Source organism: Octopus bimaculoides, chromosome 30, assembly GCF_001194135.2.
Source record: "Octopus bimaculoides isolate UCB-OBI-ISO-001 chromosome 30, ASM119413v2, whole genome shotgun sequence".
Taxonomy (NCBI): Eukaryota; Metazoa; Mollusca; class Cephalopoda; order Octopoda; family Octopodidae; genus Octopus; species Octopus bimaculoides.
Window position 1 is genome coordinate 8,753,741 of NC_069010.1, and position 5,951 is coordinate 8,759,691.

The window sequence follows — 5,951 nt, forward strand, 5'->3', positions numbered from 1 at the left end:
TATATATATATATATATATATATATATACAATTCATCAAAGCATTGTCCCAGCATGGCCACAGTCAAATGAATGAAACAAGTAAAAGATTATGAGATATATAAAGAACAGAAAAGGAAAAAGACACCAAAATTGATACAGAGAGAGAGAGAGAGAGAGAGAGAGAGAGAGAGAGAGAGAGAGCAAGAGATAGTGAGTGGAAGAAAGAGACAGAGGGAGGGGAAGTAAAAGAGAGAGAGAGAGACAGTGGAAAGGAGTAAGACTGACAGACAAGGAGAGAGAGAGAGAGAGAGAAAGAGAAAGAGGCATATCAATGACGTGTGCACCACAAGCAAAGACTAAAGGGCAGTCTTTGCATCATGACAGAAATGGCAGATGATATGCAGATGTTTCCTATGGCTTGCTGACTCCTTATTAAATATTTCATGAGATGGTTTGGTTGTTGATGACATTTGTAAAGATTAAGTTTGGATGTTTAACGGCAGACGAAGGTGCATGGCTCAGTGGTTAGAGCATCAAGCTCACAACCACGAGGCCGAGTGTTCGATTCCAAGATAACATTGGTGAGCACAGAGAGGTGAGACTGTTATGCATGGCCGACTGCTGGTCTTCTATAAATAACCTTGCCTGCACTTGTGCCTTGGAAGGTAACTTTCTAGGTGTAGGTGCAATCCCATGGTCATTCATGACCGAAAGGGGGCCTTTCCACACATAGATACGTTTAGCCACAGACACACATATGCAGTGTAGACATATACATAGACATGTTGTTGTTGTTGTTGTTGTTGGCACTCCGTCGCTTACGACGTCGAGGGTTCCAGTTGATCTGATCAACGGAACAGCCTGCTCGTGAAATTAACGTGCAAGTGGCTGAACACTCCACAGACACGTGTTCCCTTAACGTAGCTCTCGGGGGGATATTCAGCGTGACACAGTGTGACAAGGCTTTGGTCAGCCTGAGGCTATAGTAGACGACACTTGCCCAAGGTGCCACGCAGTGAGACTGAACCCGGAACCATATGGTTGGGAAGCAAGCTTCTTACCACATAGCCATGCCAGCGCCTGTGTATATAACGATATAAAGTAATTTACTTCTGCATGCATAAAATAATATGTCCTTTTACTTTGAGAAAGAGTGCATGTGTCATTTTAATAAGCTGTAAGTCAGCAATGGTTTAGCGTGTGAGTAAGTTTGTACTCATTCATTTGATGTCTGCCTGTCATTTCCTCCGCTTTCCTCATTCAAGAATGAATTGTAAGATGTGATGTGGAAAATTGAATTTCGAGCTGGGATTAAGTCTTTCTAATTGGAACATAAAAAACACCATCAAGAATATTAGGAATTCAATAAATAGATAAACGAAGAAACAAACCATGTCGTGTCAAACGAGCAGATTATGGATTCAAATTCGATGAGTTGTCCGATCACCGTTATGTGTTCAATGAAATAACTAAGGATTGCACGCAAGCTACCGTGCTATAATAATGAATATCAATGCTGGAAGGATATTGTATACAATATTGTCATTCATTACTCTGGATCTTGAGGTGACCATATTTTACATGCAAAGACCATAAATCAAATTGCGATAACTTCAGAAAGTTCAGGAAACAAAAGAATCCAACCATATTCTACACTTAAAGACCATAAGTAAAAATTTCAATCATTTAAGTGGCAGAATTATTATTATCATCATCATCATCATCGTCGTCATCATCATCATTTAACATCCACTCTCCCTGCTGACATGGGTTAGATGGTTTGACTGGAGCTGATGAGCCGGAGAGCTGCACCACAACAAACAAGATCATCATCAATCGTCATCATCGTTTAACGTCCGCTTTCCATGCTAGCAAGGGTTGGACGATTTGACTGAGGACTGGTGAAACCGGATGGCTACCCCAGGGTCCAATCTGATTTGGCAGAGTTTCTACAGCTGGATGCCCTTCCTAATGCCAACCACTCCGAGAGTGTAGTGGGTGCTTTTACGTGTCACCCGCACGAAGACCAGTCAGGCAGTACTGGCAACGGCCACGCTCAAAATGGTGTATTTTACATGCCAACTGCACAGGAGCCAGTCCAGCGACAAATAAATATGCGTCAAATGTAAATATTGTCAGTAATTATATGGTTTAGATGCAAGCTTTTCAACTGCACAACCTTGCACCAAAAGGTATAAAATGATGTACCATGTTTTACTTCTTCACACAAAAGAATAATGGGATCCTTCATTTGATGGTTTATACAAAGCATTTTATTTTGATAAGCTGCAAGTGAGTGAATACGCCTGTATTCATATTTATTTAATGCCTGATAGCTATTTCTTTGGCTTCACTCTTTCAAGAACGAATTGTAGGATGTGACGTGTAAAATTGAATTTTGAGCTTGAATTATCCTTTTCTAATGGGAACGTAAGAAAACCATTGTGGATATTAGGAATTTGATAAGTAAATAAATCCATAATCTGTCAAAGGAAATAGGTAACTGATTCAAATTTGCTGTTATGTGTTCAACACTGTAGTGGAATGATTCTGACTTCCCTCGCCGCCAAGTGACTAAAGGTGGGCTGACTAAACAAATAAAGAACTGTGAGTGATTGGCAGTTTGGATTGGTAAGCAGTTCACTGTAAGCTATTGAGTGAGTGAGAGCATTGGTTCTTGGGTAAAAGTAATTGCATTGTGTCGTGTAAATATTTCTTTCCCCTCTGCTTCATTAAATTATATGCCCAACACCAGAATACAAAAAAATACAATACGCAAGGATTAACACAGAAAAGCCAAACTTGATATATCAATGGATATCAATGATGTAGGATACGGTTTAGGAAGACTTCAGAATTATGGATGAACAATAGAATGCACCAGCAAAGTTGAGATTACCATAGTTTGAGTGGCTGTGTGGTAAGTAGCTTGCTTACCAACCTCATGGTTCTGGGTTCAGTCCCACTGCGTGGCACCTTGTGCAAGTGTCTTCTACTATAGCCTCGGGCCAACCAAAACCTTGTGAGTGGATTTGGTAGACGGAAACTGAAAGAAGCCCGTCGTATATATGTATATGTATATATATATATATATATATATATGTGTGTGTGCTTGTGTGTCTGTGTTTGTCACCCCAACATCGCTTGACAACCGGTGCTGGTGTGTTTACGTCCCCGTAACTTAGCGGTTCGGCAAAAGAGATCGATAGAATAAGTACTAGGCTTACAAAAGAATAAGTCCTGGGGTCGATTTGCTCGACTAAAGGCGGTGCTCCAGCATGGCCGCAGTCAAATGACTGAAACAAGTAAAAGAGTAAAAGAGAGTATAAAGATCATAAGTTAGATTCAAGTCAGTAAATTGGCAGAATTGGTTGAACATTGAACAATATGTAGCTTGGTATTTCATTCAAATTCCTGTGCTCTGAGGGATACTGTGTAGAATAAACTCAGAGCTCCAGATAAACTAGATATCCAACCAGCGAACTTGAGACAACCTTATTTTGCATTCAAGAACCATAAATTAGATTTTAATCATTGAACTGGCAAATCGTTAGAGTATTGAAGAAAATGCTTGTCTTATGGTATTTGTTTTGAATGTCTGCTCTGTGAGTTCAAATTCCACTAGGTTCAACGTCCCTCTTCATTTATTTTTTCCACAGTTAATAAAAATAGCACACCAATGCAGCACACCAGTTTTTTTTAGAACTGCAAGAGTGTCAGACTTCTTTTGGTTTCTGTCTCCCAAATCCACTCATAAGCGTTTGGTTTGCCCAGGGTTGTAAGAATAAACACTTGCCCAAGATGTCGTGCAGTGAGACTGGATCCAAAGCCATATGTTTGTGATGCAAGCTTCATAACTGCACAGCCTTGCATTGAATGCTATTTAATGATATACAATAATTTATTTCACACACAAAATAAAGAATGGGCTGTTTCATTATATAGAGTATTTTACTTTGACAAGCTGCGAGTCAGCAATGATTTAGCGAATGAATAAGTTTTATTCATATTTATTGGATGCCTGACAGCGATTTCCTCTGCTTCCCTCTTTCAAGAATGAATTACAGGCTGTGATGTGGAAAATTGAATTTTGAGCTGGGATTAAGCTTTTCTGATGGGAACGTAAAAAGACCATTAAGGATGTTAAGAATTCAATATATAAATGAATAAATAAAGAAAGAAAGAAACATATAAATAAAACCATGACCTGCCAAGCAAACTAGGTAATCAATTGAAATTTGATGAGTTGTCCGATCACCGTTACGTGTTCAATGAAGTAACTAAGGATTACAGGCAAGCTAACCCTGGAATGTTAATGAATATCAATGACGGCAGGATGCTATATACAATATTGTCATTCATTACTCTGGATGCTGTGGCTATCATATTTCACATGCAAAGACCATAAATTAGATTGAAAAGGCTTCAGAAAGTTGGGTAAACAAAAGAATCCAGCCAATGAAACTGAGACTCCATAGTTTACACTTAAGGACCATAAGTGAGATGCCAATCATCGAATTGACAGAATCGTTAGATCATTGCACAGAATGCTTTTCTGGATGGCATTTGTTTTGAATTTCTGTAGTCTGAGTTCAAATCATAATGAAGTTAACTTCTTTAATTTTTTTTTTTAATCAATTATCATTTTTAACCATAGGCGCAGGAGTGGCCGTGTGGTAAGTAGTTTGCTTACCAGCCACATGGTTCTGGGTTCAGTCCCACTGCGTGGCACCTTGGGCAAGTGTCTTCTACTATAGCCTCGGGCCGACCAAAGCCTTGTGAGTGGATTTAGTAGACTGAAACTGAAAGAAGTCCGTCGTATATATGTATGTGTGTGTATATGTTTGTGTGTCTATATTTCCCCACCACTACCCACCCAATTTCGCTTGACAACCAATGGTGGTGTGTTTACGTCCTCGTAACTTAGCGGTTCGGCAAAAAGAGATCGATAGAATAAGTACTAGACTTACAAAGAATAAGTCCTGGGGTCGATTTGCTCGACTAAAGGCGGTGCTCCAGCATGGCCGCAGTCAAATGACTGAAACAAGTAAAAGAGTATAATATAAATAACAAGTGAAATATATTATGATAAAATTTATTTCGCTCCTGGAAATTCTTATTAAATGACAATTGTTTTGCAGCTTAATAAAAGACATATTTGATAGTTTATTACCTACATTAATATAAACGATCTTTAGATTAATATAGATATTAAGTTAACTCTTCAGGTTAAAAGAAATCCTTGTTAAAAATATCATCTGAACGTAATTTTCGATAAGAATTTCTTTTAACCTGAAAAGCCGTCTTAATATCCACATTAATGCATATAATAATGTACGTAATTTATTTATATTATATAAATTGACAGAAACTAGTGAAAGAATAAAATTTTTTTAAATGGCTGTCTTTCTTTGATAGTTCGACAGTGGCAGTGACAGGTTGGGGGCGGGGGGAGAGGGGGTTATATATCATGCTTTGAGGAAAGAAGCCTGTGGTGTATTGAAAGGGTTAGTGTTTGGGACAATAAATATTAAGATATTTCTGTAGGTCATTTAACAAAGCCATATCTGTGAAAAGTGGAACACTAAATATGTCTGTTCATATCAATATACACACACACGCCCACGCATATGTATTTATATATATATAAATAATTTTTCTCGTCTGGCTGTAAAGCCTTTTCTGTTTGTTTTCCTGTCTTGTTTTTTGTCCGCCACTAAGATTTAATTTGCGTATACAAATTTAATCTGCGGTCCATGAGACAAGCCGTTTTAACGATGCGTCCTGCCCAAGCTCTTCGAAACGCCGGTGTTAAAACGTGGGTAGCTGATGTAGTAGAATGTTCTCTATGTGGCTTGTGTGTTTTCTCGTCTACGTTTTGTTTGCCATGTCCTGTACCCAGATATGCACCTATACATACAGGTGGATGTCGGTATGCACATACCTGTACGTATATATGCATATACTCAT